Raw genomic sequence first — 16,692 nt, 5'->3', positions numbered from 1 at the left:
ATCTTCTTCTTAATAAGAAAATCCTTTTACAATATTTGTACTGGTGCAGTCTTATACCAGTACGGGAGCTACAACCCCCTTTGCTCTTGTACTAGCCGATCCATTTACTAGTACGTAGGCTGCTACCTACTACAATGCTCCAAAGATCTCCCTTAGCTTTTGTACTAGCTTAGATACTAGTACATAGGCGTTGGCCTACAATCTTCTCTCCTCCAGGTACCACGTTTCATCAATTTTTCAGACTGGATACACTAAAGCACAACACATAATCTGAAAGGCCACTTTTCATCCAATTTTCATACTAGACCCAACAACAACATTGAAGCTCATAATCAAACAACCTTCTGAATCACCCAATCACCAGATCCATACATATACAATGATATTATGAGAGTTATCAACCAGATCTAGTACATAAAGATAAGTCATTAATCATGATGTTATCTGAACTCAATACCAGTAACCAAACATCAGTTATGCACCCAAAACCCTGCGCCTTCTGTGGCGCCGCGACCACCGCACATGCGCCTTCTATGGCGCCTCCGCATTGCGCCTTCTGTGGCGCCTCCGCACTGCGCCTTCTGTGGCGTCTCCGCACTGCGCCTTATGTGGCGCCTCTGCACTGCGCCTTCTATGGCGCCTCCGCACTACGCCTTTTGTGGCACCTCTGTGGCGTCTCCACACTGCGCCTTCTGTGGAGCCTCCACACTGCGCCTTCTGTGGCGCCTCTGTGGCGTCTCCGCACTTGCCTTCTGTGGCGCCTCTGCACTGCGCCTTCTGTGGCGCCTCCGCACTGCGCCTTTTGTGGCGCCTCTGTGGCGTCTTCACACTGCGCCTTCTGTGGCGCCTCCGCACTTCCGCAGCTGCAGCGCTTGTGAGATCACCCTTCACAGATTTGCTTTCAACTTCACTTTCATAGATCAAACTTTCAAAACAATAACCCAATATTTCAGATCTTAAGATATTCAATTGCAAGGATGAATTAGCCAAGTGATCTCCTTCCTCTTTTATAGTCTTAGGCCTTTCACAATACCACGGGCCAAAACCATAGGATCAAAAAACTGTTGGACTAATACCATGAACCAACCATGAAAGTACGTGAGATCAACACTTTTGATGAGGTACCATGGTCCAAAACCATAGGATCAAATACCAAGGACTACCTACCATGGACCATAGGTAAGTTCTCCAACATATACGCGCTTTTCCTCATAGGTTCAAATACCAAGGACTAACTACCATGGACCAAAGGTAAGTTCTCCAACATATACGCGCTTTTCCTCATAGGTTCAAATAACAAGGACTAACTACCATGGACCAAAGGTAAGTTCTCCAACATATACGCGCTTTTCCTTGCATGAAAGTGCGTGAACTTTTTCTCTACATGAAATAAACTTTTCTCTGCATAAAAGTGCGTGAACTTTTCTCTACATGAAATAAACTTTTCTCTGCATATAAGTGTGTGAACTATAATTTATTATCTGAGATGAGTGGGTTGCCATCAAGTACAACATATGTATCATAATGCCAACACACCTGAAACTTGTGTGGCACCCGATGTTGATCATGTCGCTGCTTTTACTTGGAATTGGATTTCTCCAAAATGTCGTGGACTTGCTAGCGAATATGTTGGATGTGCTCAATGAAGTTGTTTTCCTTATCTGTTTCAGACTGGACATGAGCATAATCTTCTTGAGTAGTTGCAAATGGCATGGCCACATCAATGGGACATAGTGGCTGGAATCCCAAGCCCACTTGAAAAGGGTTATGGCTAGTCGAGCTGTGGAGAGCCTGGTTATAGCTGTGTTGAAAATAAGGGAGGCTATCATCCCATGTGTGTAGATGCTTTGAGTTGTACATGAGCAGAATGTGTATGATCATCCTGTTGAAAACCTCTGTATGGCCATCAGTTTGGGGATGGAAGGGTGTGGACTTAGTGAGTTTGGTGTCCAGCATTGACCAAAGACTAGACCAAAATGTACTGAGGAAACTACTGTCCTGATCTAATATGATAGATTGTGGGATCCCAAAGTGTACACATACTCGTTCAAAGAAGAGTTTAGCAGTGGCTTTTGTTGTGATATTCTTCTTGCAGGCCGCCATAATGGCCATCTTCGAGAACCCGTCAACGACCACAAAAACATAGTCATTTCCATGCTTAGTAGAAGGAAGGCCTGACATTTAATCCATGGAGATGGATTCCCAATTTCGACTAGGGCTAGGAAACAGAGTATAGAGGCCTTGCTTCTTAATGGTCATTTTGGCAATGCCACAGGCAGTGCAGGGTCTGATGTACTTCCCAACATCATGTCGAAGATTCGACCAATAGAAATACTTCTGTAGTACTGCCACCATTTTCTCGACCCCGAAATGCCTAGCAGCCCGACTGTAGTGTGCTTCCCAAATCATCTTGGCACGCTTGCTTGAAGGAACACAAAGGTGACCCAGGTGGCATAAGAGGGCATCTTGGAGGTGAAAATCTAGAACATGTTGACCCTCCAAGAGTGTCTAGTATGTGTGGCTAAATTATGGGTCGCTTTTGTAGAGAAGTGACCAATCAGAAGTCTCGTGCCCACAAGAGTTGAGCACGGTGGTTAAAGCCATGATCGATGGTTGACTGAGGTAATCTGCAACAATATTGGTGCCACCCTTCTTATACTTGATATTCAAATGGAACTTTTGCAGGTATGTGGACCACTTCTGATGGCGATCATTCTACAACTTCCCTTGCGTCTGTATGAACTTCAGGGGCTGGTGGTCTGTGTTGATGATTGTTTCCTTCCCCAAAATGTAATGCTTCCATTGTCGGCAGGCCTGCACAATGGAATACATCTCTTTGTCATAAGTGGGATACTTTCAGACTGTGTCTGAAAGTATCTTATTGTGATATGCCACTAGATGCCCGTGTTGAGTAAGGACTGCCCCAATAGCATAGTAAGAGGCATTCATCTCAATCTCAAATGGTTGTTGCAAGTTTGGTAATGCGAGCACTAGTGCCGAGCAGAGGCAATGTTTCAACTCTGTGAATGCCTTCTGTTGAGATTCAGACCAAAAGAATTTTTCTTTCACTCCTCCCTTGGTGACTTGACTCAAGAGCCAAGTGATATGAGAAAATCCCAACACAGACTTGCGGTAGAAGTTGGCAAGACCTAGAAAGTTGCGGAGCTTTGTCAGAGTGGATGGAGATGGCCAATCCTGAATGACTTGGACCTTGGATGGATCCAAATGCACCCCCTGTTCATTAATAATGTATACCAGATACTGAACTTGGGTCATGCCAAAAGTGCATTTCCCCAAATTGGCACTTAACTTGTGTTACCGTGGTGTTTGGAGAACCTACCGGATGTGGTGGAGGTGCTCTTCCCAACTCTGGCTGAAGATCAGGAAGTAATCCAAGTATACCACTACAAATGAGTTGATGAATGGCCATAAGATTTCATCCATTAGCCTCATGAAGGTTGCAAGAGCATTCGTCAACCCGAAAGGCATAACCAACCATTCGAAAAGGCCCTCTTTGGCTTTGAAGGCAGTCTTCCACACATCGGACGGTTTGATTGGTACTTGGTGATATCTAGACTTCAAATCAATCTTGCTGAAATATTGTTCCCCCTTCAGTTGGTCCAAAAGGTCATCAATCGGTGGGATCAGGTACCTATTCCGGACAGTGATCTTGTTCAGTGCCCGATAGTCAATACAGAGTCTCCAAGTCCCATCCTTCTTCTGTACCAACACGATTGGGCTCCCACAGGGCAATGAAATCGGTCGGATGTGACCTTTCTGCAGCAGCTCCTGAATCTTCCTCATTATTTCATTTTTCTCCAGAACAGAGCACCGATAGATTGGTCCATTGGGCAGCGACGCGCCTGGGGTCAGATCGATGGAGTGTTTGACCTGACAGTGTAGAGGAACCCCTGCGGGGGAGGTGAATATTTCCTCGTACTCCTCCATGACCTTGTCCATCTGTAGTTGTCGTGCGGAGGGGCCCTGTCTGGAGGTCGTGGCCACATTCTTCTTCTTTCCTTGAGGGCATATAATCAAGAAAACAAATTTCCCAGTTTTGGAAATGATCTTTCTGCATTGTTTTACAATAACCAAAGAGATGGCAGTAGGCAGTGCTACCTCCTGTATCCTGTACAACTTATTTCCCAAAGTAACAATAACAACACGAGGTCTTGATTCATACGCAACATGTCACTTCGATAAGTATGGTTGGCCTAATAATAGAACACAAACATCAAGGGGAGCAACATCACACAATACCTCATCTATGAAGGGCTTGATGTTGTATGGAAGGCGACACTGTTGGCTCACGCGAAGATCCCATCCTTGGTGAAGCCACCTGAAGGTGTATGGGGTTGGATGTGCTGTGGTCGGTAAGCCCAGCCACTTCACGACCTCGACCGAAATGAGTTTCTTTTGGCTCCCGCTTTCGACAATGAACTATAGCGGGGAGCCCTTTACCCACATTTGGGAGTGGAAGAGGTGTTCCTCCTCCTCTGGATCTTCATGGTGGCAATGGTGGCATTGGGCTCCACATCGATAATCTGCTTCCCTTTTTCATTCCCCTTATCGGGTTCTGACTCAGAGTCGAAACATGCATCTGATTCCGAAGAGTTTAGCTCAGCCACCAGTGACTGCTTGGCCCGACACTCACTTGTGTTGTGAGTGGAGCTCTTATGGGATTCACACCACTTTCCCGTGTCCTTATTTGGCTTCACGGTGTTCTTTGCTTGTGGATTTGGCGGGTTGACCTTGGCCACCCCCCCTTAGATTTGTCCTTTGTTCAGCGGTTTGGGGGCGCCTTTCCCTTGCTTCGGATTTGCAGATCCAAAGTCTCGTTTCTTCTGTTTAAGCTTATGTTCGATCTTGACAGTGTATCGGTACATTGTGTCGAGCGAGGAGATGTCCAAGAACTCCATCTCGTCCTGGATGTACCTGTGTAGGCAGTCGTAGTATTTGAGTACCAAATGCTGCTCCGTATCCTTGATACCAAACTTTGTACGAAGGGTATGGAAAATATTGGTAAACTCTGGCACGTCTTGGTCCCTTCCCTGCCGTAGCATGGTCAACTTTATGTATTGATCCTCATAGCTCCCGACATGGTAGTACTTCTCCTTTATGGCAGCCGAGAATGAATTCCAAGTGGGTGCGGTTGAAAACAGTGAGGTTGTACTTTCATCCTTCTGCTCGCAATAGGTTTCCCACCAGTCCTTGACGTGGGGGGCAGCTTTGAGAAGAGCAAAAGTAATATTTTCCCGGCCGGAAAAATCATGAATAGAAAATCCCCTTCTAGCATATTTAACCATTTATCTATGGCGTTTGCATCTATCTAACCCTCAAATATGAGAATTTCAAAGTTAACTTGTACCTTAAAGGGTGTGGCGCTTCCAGAGTAGCTGTTGGAAGTACACGTGTCGCCCCTGGGTAGCCGCTAAAGGATCTGGGCAAAGTTGTCCATCATTGTGTTCCTTTTTCGCTTGAGGGCCTCTTCGAGCAAGATTTTGATAGGATCTCCTGACCCCTCGTATTTATTTTCATCCACCATGGGAGGCCGTCGAGATTTGCGAGGCTGGTCTTGCAAAGGTTCAACCAGTTCAAGCCCTAATTCCTTATATCTCGACCTCGTTGGGGACATGCAAAGAAAGACAGAGAAAGATCAAACCCCTTTGATACCACTGATCCGGATTTAAACAGGAATGCAACTAATTACAAACATAATCATACATACAGAGATGCAGCAGAAATAATACTTCATTTCATTATTGTAAAATACTGAAATATGCTTACAAACAGAAATGGAAATAAACTAACTAGGGTGATGGTAGCTTATCTCTGAGAAGGGATGTGGCGACTACATGCCTCTAAACTGTCTTATGAGGCTTGAAGGCCTATTTATTGTTTAGAAACAATGGGAAACCCTAAACATCCAAAAACCTAACCCTAGGAGATGAAGCGCCAAACTATGGGCCCCGTTTTGGGTAAATTGGCACATCAACTTCCCGAGGGTCGTAACTTTGGCATACAATCTCTGTTTGACGCGCACAATACCTCGTTAGAAAGATCTATCCGAGGAATACAACTCTGGGAAGCAAAGACATGGGTCCATGGACCCATGTTGCTCCCAGTTTTCCCAAAAAAACTTCGTTTAGGGCCTCAAAACGGCTCTGGAAGTTCAGGAACCTAAAAACTACTAAAAATAGTAAATTTTGCTACAATTAAGGAAATTGAAAAACTGATAGAAACAATGGTGGGGGTCCAAATGGAAGTGGCAGGTGGCCACCAATATCCACCTGGATCAGTATGAAAAATATTTTCCAAAGGTATATTTTTAAAACATGAAGATTATAAGAGGGAAAGTTTAAATGTTTTGAAAAATGTTTTTAAAAGGGTTCTTTTTGTTAAAGGATCGAAGATTAAAAAAAAATATTAAAAAAAAAAAAACAAAGGTGCCGAGGGTTTTATTTGAGTCAAGATTTTTTTATGGTTTGGGAGTTTTTATTGGCAAGAGAATTTAAGGCTTTACAATTGTCTATCTGTATGCAAAGGTTTTTGTTTTGGAAAGCATGACAGTGTTTTTGGGTGAATATTATGCCTTACAGGGGTAAATATTGAAGATCATATTTTTTTCAGGGGCGATATGGAGAGAAGCCTCATGAAAGAAGGAAAGAAATCAAAAGACAAAAGAAAGAGAACATTCATGGGTCGTAAAGCACGATTGAAGAAGATTAAGAAAAGGAATAAAAAAGAAAAGGAAAGTTTGGCACAAAGTAAAGTGACATGTAGTACCAAGATGTGTCGCAATATTTTGATTCAACTGCAAATTTGAGAGTAGATGATCAAGACTCTAGGAAGAATCTTGTAGAATCCCACTCAAACCTGGATGATGGTCATGAAGGCTATAAAAGTAAAACCCATTATGGTCATGAACTACTCTTGCTTCTTTAGTTCATGCTTGTAGTCCATCTCAATTCTTAATAGATGCTCTTTCTTAAGTAGCAATCCATTAAGGAATGGAATCTTGACTCGCATTGTTGTTTTCGTTATTTTCCAGTGGAAACTCTTTCAATTATTTGATACCAACATACAATTAAGCACCTCCAAGCTAAAAATAAAAAAGGACTAAGACATAACCAAAAATAGGACTAAGCCAGAACAAAAGTGGCAGGGTGACAAGCAGTTCTAATTTTGTCAAAGGCATGTAGTAGGTTCAATGTTCCAGCACCCATTATGGAGTCCTAAGATGAACAAATTGGGCTTAACCTTTTTTCCATGTCTTAGAGGGAGCATATGACTTGGAATGGAATGTGCATGCAATCTTATCCATTTCTCTTAATTAGATTAGGAAGATTGAGTTGGGAGGAGGGTCCTAAGTCAATTGTGGAAACCTTTCTATGTTCATCGATGTTGTGTAGTGGGTTAAACTTACTGAATATAGTTGTGGGTTCTCATCACACTTCAAGGACCACTTAATAACATGCTTTACTGTAGGGGATATACTTTCCCATGAATCATGCAATATTACTACGAACCCATGAGTAATGATGTAGAAGGCTCATTTTTTATCTCCACCGCAAGAAATGACTACATTGACATAGGCAGTCATGAGTTTTAGCATATGCTTGATTTGATCGTCATTCACAGACAACCATGAAGAAAATAAGCCTCCAACTTTGGAAGTTGTGATTTAAATCTTCGCCAAACAATTTAAAATGGTGTTCTAGAGAAGCACATGGGATGGATGAAAACTTTGTGTGTATATCCCATGTCCATATTTAATTTAATTTATTATTTATACTATTTATTTTTAATTAAAAAATCATAGTTTTTATTTCAATTATTAAAATGAGAGATGTGAGAGCATATTGCATGGATGACACATGCAGCTCCAGATAGTTCTAAGGGGAGGTCTCTTCTTGTATTTATTTCTAGATGTGGCCTATGTCTGTATTCTCCCGATCCCATACCCATTCTTCATCATTTGTGTGAATATCAAAAACAAATCTACTTCTTTGTCTATCTTTGTGCCATATATATTTTCCATGGGGATATACTTTCCATGATCCATAATGCAGGGGTATGGATTACTCATTCTTCCATTGGAATTAGTCCTATAGTTCAATAGTTGGGTTAGTTGGGTCTACCGTCAATGTTTGATGGCACTAGTGAGATATAGTTCATACCAAAGAGAGAAAATAAGGTAGTCTTCTATGTGCGATCTAGCATATACAAAATATTTGCATATATGGAAGTCACATAGCTTCTATATAGAAGTTGCGGATATACGGAAGATATGTGCATATACGGAATATGCATAATATGCAGAAGATGTGTACATATACATAAGTTATGCGTATATGTGTATATGTGTATCTTCCTAATATTCATATATCTTTTGTATATGTGCAGTTTCCATATATGTGTAGCTTTCGTATATGCGCATATCTTCCGTATATGTGCAATTTCTGTACATGTGCATCTATTGTATATGTGCAACTTCTTGATATTCACATATACGGAAAATATGCACATATACATAAGAAGTGCATATACAGAAGTTGTGCATATACAATAAAACAAGTGCATATACGAATTTTTTTTATATATGGAGGTCACACAAATTCTATAAGAAAGATATGTGCATATATGGAAGTTGTGCATATACGAAGGATATGCGCATATACAAAAGCTGCGCATATACGAAAGATACACATATATAGAAGTTGTGCATATATGTGTATCTTCTGTACATGTGTATCTTCCGTATATGCGCAACTTCCATATATGCGGATATTTTCCGTATATGTGCAACAATTGTATATGGTGCAAACTAAAATGTTAACATATGTTGAGTTTCAGAAAGGTAAGCATTCCTAGCATACCAAATCCCCATATTATGAGATATGGAACCATTGAAAGCCACTTTAAGTTCACTCTATCCAACCACTTCTTGAATTTATCCTCTATGACTTCCTTTCTCCACAAATCCAAGAGAGCTAGTGATATATCAACTTATTTCAATAAATACACAGAAAATGGGCCCATCAAGAATAAGGGATAATTTACTTAACTATGAGATTTACGCAAAACAACCAACTACAACCAATTATTTTTAGTTTTTACAACATGTCGATTAACACCAACTATATTAATAAAATACACTTGAGAGTTGTTCAAACTTCAAGAATTTTGGTGAGCTCAACCTTACCTCCTTCAAGCTAAGTGTTTGCATCTACACGTCACAAAGATTGATAGAGTAGTTCCTCTATCATTTCCTTAAACCCAAATTAATTCACTAGGAAATTCATTAACATAATTGGATATGACTTGCTACCTATTGAAATTCATTTAATGAGCATTCATCCAACCCTACTATTAAATATTCATGACTTTTACATTGTCCAAATTATTCAGAGTACATAATCCTAACTCCTAAAGGTTAGATTGATGTTATGAGGTATGAATTTGGACTAACTATAGGCAAATATGGCGTTAGATGATGTGCATATATAGAAGCTGTGTGAATTCCATATGTGAAAATCTTTCGTATATGCTCATGTTTTTTATATATGGATAGATTATGTATATGTGCTTCTTCCATATATGTGCATATCAAACAATTTCACGTATAGAATAGATGCACATATACAAAAGTTGCACATATACGGAAGATATGTGCATATATGGAAGTTGCGCATATACAGAAGTTGTGCATATATGGAAGATACACATATACAAAAGTTGTGCATATACGGAAGATATGCACATATAAAAAAGATACATATTTATGCATATATGTATATCAACTTTTGTATATGTATACATCTTCTGTATATGTGTATCTTCCATATATGCACATATCTTTCGTATATGTGCATATCTTTTGTATATTCGCAACTTCCATATATGCGCATATCTTTCGTATAGAAGCCATGTGACTTCCGTATATGCAATTTTTTCGTATATGCACATGTTTTTCTTGTATATGCACAACTTCTATATATGTTCTTCTTATGTATATGTGCATATATTTCGTAATGTGCATATCAAGAAGTTGCGCGTATATAGTAGATGCACATATACAAAAGTTTCACATATACGGAAGATATGCACATATAGGAAGCTACGCATATACAAAAGATATGCGCATATACGGAATTTGTGCATATACGAAAGATATGCGCATATACATAAGCTAAGAATATACGGAAACTGCACATTACGGAAGATATGCACATATATGGAAGATACACATACACAAGAAATGCACATATACGCATATACACATATATGCACAACTTCTGTATATGCACACATCTTTTGTATATGCTCATATCTTTTATATATCCACAACTTTCGTATAAAAGTTGTGTGGATTTTGTATATGCAAATATTTCGTATATGCTAGATCGCACATAGCCTGTTATCAATGTTTTTGTAGTGTCTACGTTATATCTCACATAGTATGAAATTGAGGACAAAAGTTGTGAGCCTGTATGGAGAAAATTTTGGATGTCTACCAATAAAATTATTTCAGTTACTTTGGCGGTGGGGTTTTCAGATATGTTGTAGGTGTTCACATCATTTGCATGCTTTGATATATTTGGGGTAAAAATGTGATATTAACCATATGGAAAATATGATGGAGGTGCAATTATATTATTATTACTATAAACATTTTGGTTTTAGCTTGAGCAGTTGTCTGTGGTTGTATAGTAAAATTATATTTATTTTTGGTTTGGAAATTAAAATCTTAGAACCAAATATTGGACAATGAAATATAATTAAATTAGTGGCTCACAACGTTATTCGGTGCTGAGAGAAAGTATCGCTAATTTGATTGTGTGAATTTGATATGTTGATGGGTCTTGTTGTGGTTTGGGCTTCAAGAGCATCAATTACATGTTAATTTTATGATATCCACGCATGTGAGACAGGTCAAATTGTATGTTCAGATTTTGAACACATTCAGTACTCAGACAACTATCCTAGATAACTGTCAGACACAACAAGCTATGTCATCTAATAGATGGGAGGTTGTCTAAAGGATGGTTCATTACTTGACTACTTTTTTTGATAGTTACAATGAGCTATGTAATTTGGCAAAATAAAGTATGTCAACATTGTTGATCATACAAGTTCGTCAAATATGGTCAGAGGCGTTTATGTCTTAAATGGAGTTCAAGTGACAAATCAAAGATGAGGTGGTGAAGAAAGAGCGTGTTTTGCGAGATTCCAGAGTGGATATGAGTGTTCATGAAGACCAGCGAGACATATGCGACTATATGTGAACTATAATTTGTGTTTTATGTAATAATCTTTGTAATGATGTAATGTAATCATTAAAAGGGGGAATTTGGATAATTCTTACAATAGTATATAGGTAGGATTAGGTTGTTGGTTGTTGAAGTTTTGTTGAGATATTTTCTCAACAATATTCTCCTTGTTGGGAATTTTTTGGATCTCATGAGCACTATTTATGTGGCTTGTAATTTGGCTTTGAAGGTAATATACAAATTATTGTGTGTGATATATGTGTCCTATGTCTGCTCCTCTAATTTATTTGTAGAACTAACTAAATTCCCATCGACATTAATAACAACTAGTTAACAAACCAAAATAATAACTTGAAAAATATAATAATCTTTTTTTGATCTTTTATAATAAACATATATGTAAATTAATATCTTATAATAAAGAGATTATGATAATCTCTTATAAAATTGTCCTTATACAAGTTACTGAATAATGTGGTTTATCAAGGTAATCATGGTTTTCTTTTTACACAAAAATGAGTAATTTGATATTAAGTTTGCACCTAATCGCAACAAATACACGGGGGTTACATCCTTGAAATTCAGAAGTGACCAAAATTCAGAGAGATAACTAACCCATTACAGAAAATGACCCAAAAAAAAGCTAACAGTAGACCCGATTACATCAGAATTGTAAAATTGCAAAAAGACAAAGACCCACATTTATGGACAGTCTTGAAATTAATTTTTTTATGTTGCTGACTTGTTGAAATCTATGTCTGGCTTGCCTGAATCCTCTTGGTGATGGTTAAGACCTATGGAAACTTCTTTACTAAGTGTGAATTCCATTATAATATTCCGAAGCACATCCAATTCGTCTATCAAGCGGGAGATGTGGTGTTGGAAGGTCAATAACTTGTTAGTGAGATCCAACTGAGTGTGATATATTTGGAAAATTTTGACTTGTAGATCATAATATTCCCTATGAAGAGCCTAATGGGAAGACAAACAATGCGAGCATGGGATTTTTGTTGAGGAAGACTCTGAGTTTGATAATTCATTTGAGCACACTTAGCAAGACTTCGATGAGGCCCGATTGCAAGTGGAAGCAACCTAAGACACCTGACGATGGCTTCAAGGCAATGATAACTGGAGAACTTTAATTCCACTTTTTTGAACCTTAAATTGTATGAAACTTGAACCAAAATGATATAATAACCATGTAAGATTTAAAACAGCTCTACAAAGAAGTATAAGGTCGACTTTGAATCAAGAATAAAAAAAATTGCACCCTATAACTAAACCAGGGTTATGCATAAAGCTCCATGGAAGTAGGACAACAAAATTATTGTGTTAATTAGCAGAGCCTCAAACCACCTTTGTAGCTTCCATTTAACATCCAGAGCACTGAGAGAAGAGCCTATAATCCTAGAATTTCTATCCAAGATAAATTGAGTGCAGAAGCCAGAATTGAAAACGGGAAACAAAGAGGTACCTTCCAGAATTTGAGCCCAAACTAGACTAAGGATGACATAAAAGGAAGCCCCAACTCTTTCGATGAGGCCTCTGTACCAGCAAGTCCTAATCTCCAAAACTCCCACATGTTGGATTGCCTGACCCACAAATTCACCATCCAAAAAGAGAATAAATTGAAACCTGAAGTAGAGCTACCAGAAGATTGGCTATCTTAATGCCACAATTGACTCTCCAGCACCAAATTCCATCAACAATGACTAAGGAACCCTCCGATTGAAGGATGGGACAGGATTAGCAGTTGAGGCACCCATTTTCTGATAAGAAATCCTACTTTCTTTTCCTTCACTTGCTCTTCGAATCCCTCTAGAAGAAACTCTGTCAAGAACTCTGAATTGAGCGGGGCCCCCAACAGAGGCCTAACAACCCAAATAAAAGGTTGTTGGCTCGATTCTAGCCCCAGCGCTAGCGCCCTCATGTTTGACAATGATATGCAATTCTGACTTCTGAACGAAACATATAGCACCGTGGATGGCACCTTTGAATCAAGCCACTACAAGCATTCCCTTGCCGAATTTTCTTTTGCGTGGTTGCCCCTTCATAGAAAATTCGAATCAACCATTGTATTTGAAGGAGGCAAAGAGAGCAACGAAGAGGGTACGATCGACCCGAGTGCCCAAACCAACCTTTCAGTGGATTTTCTCATATGTTGGAGACTGCTATTCTCTAGCTCTTCGAATGTATTATAGATTGACCCCCAACTATGCATGTTGCGAGATATCTGGCGATTTATGAACAAGGACCAGGAATCGGATCCCGTGGCCATTTTTATGATTGGGGGGAGCTGAGATCGCTGCAAAGTAACGTGTGGCATGTCGGGCAAAAAAAATTCATCAGTGTGGGTATGGTTGTGAGGCAGATGAGTCCATAGCGAGTAATAGACGGAGGTGCCATAAGACCCACAAGTGCAGAACTGAATCCTTGGGATTCCCAACTTGTTTCCCACGTCTAGAGTCCATCCCAAGAACATGTCGTTGATGATGCACAGTGGCAGGCACCCGCTATCTTCTTTGTAGATCCAGCTCATGAGGTAATCGAAATGGGGTTCCAGCTGCTCCAACACTTTCGTGAGACGGATGATAAGATGGTAAGGGAGGGAGTCCATGTTTTCAGTGTGAGGAGGAAGATCGTGGTCAGCTTTCAAGAAGGGAAGCTCCGCCAAGTGGATATCCAGACCGTTTCTAGTGGAATCGATCTCAAGTCTGAGTCTTTTGATGTTGAGAGGCATATTGACTATCATGATAGCGAATCCAATTCGCTTGGAAAACAGCCTTGCATGCTCCAGGAATGGGATTATGTGGCCTTGAGCCATGAATGGGAACATCACCACATGGTGCTTCAACTCTCTGTTCGTGCTTCTGGTCAAATTCTCAGTAGGGGAAGGCATGGCAGAGTCCATTGCAAGTAGGAGATATGTGCAAAAAAATAGAATCCATCGGATGTGCTGGCTGGAAGAGCTTGTAGCTACTGCTCAATTATTACAATCCATAAACGCAATGGAGTTCCAGGAAAGAAATCATAGTTGAGCAAAGTGTTAAGGTCGTCACCAAAGTTTGTGGTTGGGCAGATAATAAGTACAAAACAGAGAGTGACAGTGCTCTCAGCAATGTGGAAGGCATTTATTCAGTCGGTGGGCACCTTGGGCATGGAAATAACATTTGAAATTTGAAATTTTAGGCGTAGAGGTTGCACTGAATGAGTATAATGGACTGTCCTATCCACCGTGTGTGAGAGGTTGGAAGGGAGAGACCGAGAAAGCTATAGAGCATATTTGCCAGAAAATCATGATAGTCCATGCAGTTGTCGTGTCGGTATCCCCATACATACATGGTGTAGGTGTATTAAATAACCTATAGAGTTGGAAATATTGGTTGCCTTTCCCATTCCTTTTTCATGCCATGTGAAAAGGTGCTACTTTAAGTCAAATCAATTAATTTATACACCCTATAGGGTTCTAAGCCAAATCAATTAATTTATACATGCTGCAAGGTGCTAGTTTAAGCCAAATCAATTAATTTATACACGCTACCTTGGCAGATGGGAAAGTCGTGGGAGCGATATTCAATGAACATGGTGACCACTGGAAGATGCTTTTCTTTTTATGAGACTAGTAGGTGGTACTCCACTAATAAAAAGGTTCAAAGATATTTTATACGCGTAGTCTAACGAGGCGAAGGAGTTTCCCGGAAAGTTATGGAAATTCCGGTCATATTTAGAGAAAATCCGGCAAGGATTTTTGTATATCCAAGTTATAGATCAAACTTCAAAATTTTAGGTGTCCTAGACATTATTGATGGTGCTGAAGTCATTTCTACCATCAAAAATATGATTCAAACACTGATTCTACAAGATTTTTGGAATTTTAGATTCTGGCCACTTTTGGTTGTCTGGGCAATTCCTCCGCCTCGTTAGATGACTCCTATTTTATATATTAGTATAAAATCGTGAAATGCAGGTTATGACAGTTGAGTTCATGAGCACTTATATTTGGGGCTTTGCTTTTTATGAGACTAGAAGGTGGTACTCCGCTAATAAACACGTTCAAAGTTATTTTATATATTAGTATAAAATTGTGAAATGCAGGTTATGATAGTTGAGTTCGTGAGCACTTATATTTGGGGGAGTACGACAATGGTCAACACATTTTGCAGTGCTGGTACGACAACCCATTTTGCAGAGATGTTGATGGTGATGGGAAAAATATCATGAAACTTCCAAGAAGCCACCTCTCCATTCCACAGGGCTATGACATGAAGTAGCGCTGTAGTCTTTTTGATGTAGTATTTTTTCAAATAAAGTATAGTCGTAGTTTAACGATGTCACAATTTTTCTCAGAAGACAATAAAATTTTTGAGAATATTTTGGAATTTTTTTAGGTGTCAAGGGATTTTTTTATGGAGCTAAATCTTTTTTTTTTCAGCATGAAAAAACGTCTGTTTTGTATTACAAAAAAAGTGCATAAGTCAAAAAATTTTGGCTATTGTAGCCGACTTCTGAAAATGGTTTTTTCTATATTTGGCATACATTCACATAATCCCCATATTCATCTTATAGATCATCAATACTATGTGGCACTAATGTGTATACAAAAAAAGGAAAAATTATCCAACCTTGTCAACTATGTACTAAAGCACCGAGAAACTCAGCTATATATATGTACCATATACAGAAAAAAGGAAAAAACATATAATGTTTACTTATCTCTTATGGCAGCATCCTTCTTTGTTTTGGACACTGTAGGATGCGTTAGTTATCCCGGCAAAAGGAGACATCCAACACACATAGTAAGTGTCCCCATCTTTATTTTGATGTTCATTCCATCTAGTGCATCCAAAAGACCCATTTTGGACATGTGATCTGCATTCTGGTTATGATCTCGTCCAATATGTTGTATAGTGGGGTCTTGAAAAGTAGCCCATAGCTTCTCAATCTGACATAGCGACCCATGGAGTGTGTTCGGTTGTATCTTGTTTTTTCCCAGAATATGATATATAATGATCCAAGAATCCCCAAAAATATGTATGTGAGGTATGTCCATGAAATTTGCGAACCAAAGTAAGCCCCATAGCACTTAAGATTCGATTTGTTGAAAAAAAATTCACAAGATTCCAGGGGAAATTGTGGCCTTAATAGACAAGGCCATGAATATATATTGGAATCCATGTGGTGCAATTTAACTTTCCACATGACTAGAAATTCCAACAAGAAATTCATTGTCCAGTGAGACTTTTTGGAGTTTTGGAAAGATTTCTTGCAAAAAAAATTGTGATCAAATCTTGATTTGTGTTGTTTTCAATGAATCCCTACAAAATTCTAGACAAATTAAATTAAAAAATAAGCCAAAAAATTGACTACTCAATTGAGAACTCCATAGAGAACAACCTTCCCACATAAATGCACCCATCGG

At 39.3% G+C, this 16,692-nt stretch overlaps 1 pseudogene; it reads right to left on the bottom strand.

Moving 5' to 3' along the window:
• Positions 1 to 12,939: 12,939 nt before the first annotated feature.
• Positions 12,940 to 14,190, bottom strand: LOC149206032 (crocetin glucosyltransferase 3-like; annotated as a pseudogene).
• Between the last annotated feature and the right edge of the window lie 2,502 nt (positions 14,191 to 16,692).

This window comes from Pinus tabuliformis, chromosome 1_2 (assembly GCF_031772625.1).
Source record: "Pinus tabuliformis cultivar Carrire ecotype Pingquan chromosome 1_2, CPIR1, whole genome shotgun sequence".
Lineage (NCBI taxonomy): Eukaryota > Viridiplantae > Streptophyta > Pinopsida > Pinales > Pinaceae > Pinus > Pinus tabuliformis.
Note: the sequence above shows the minus strand (reverse complement) of the source record. Positions and strands in the feature narration are given on the sequence as shown.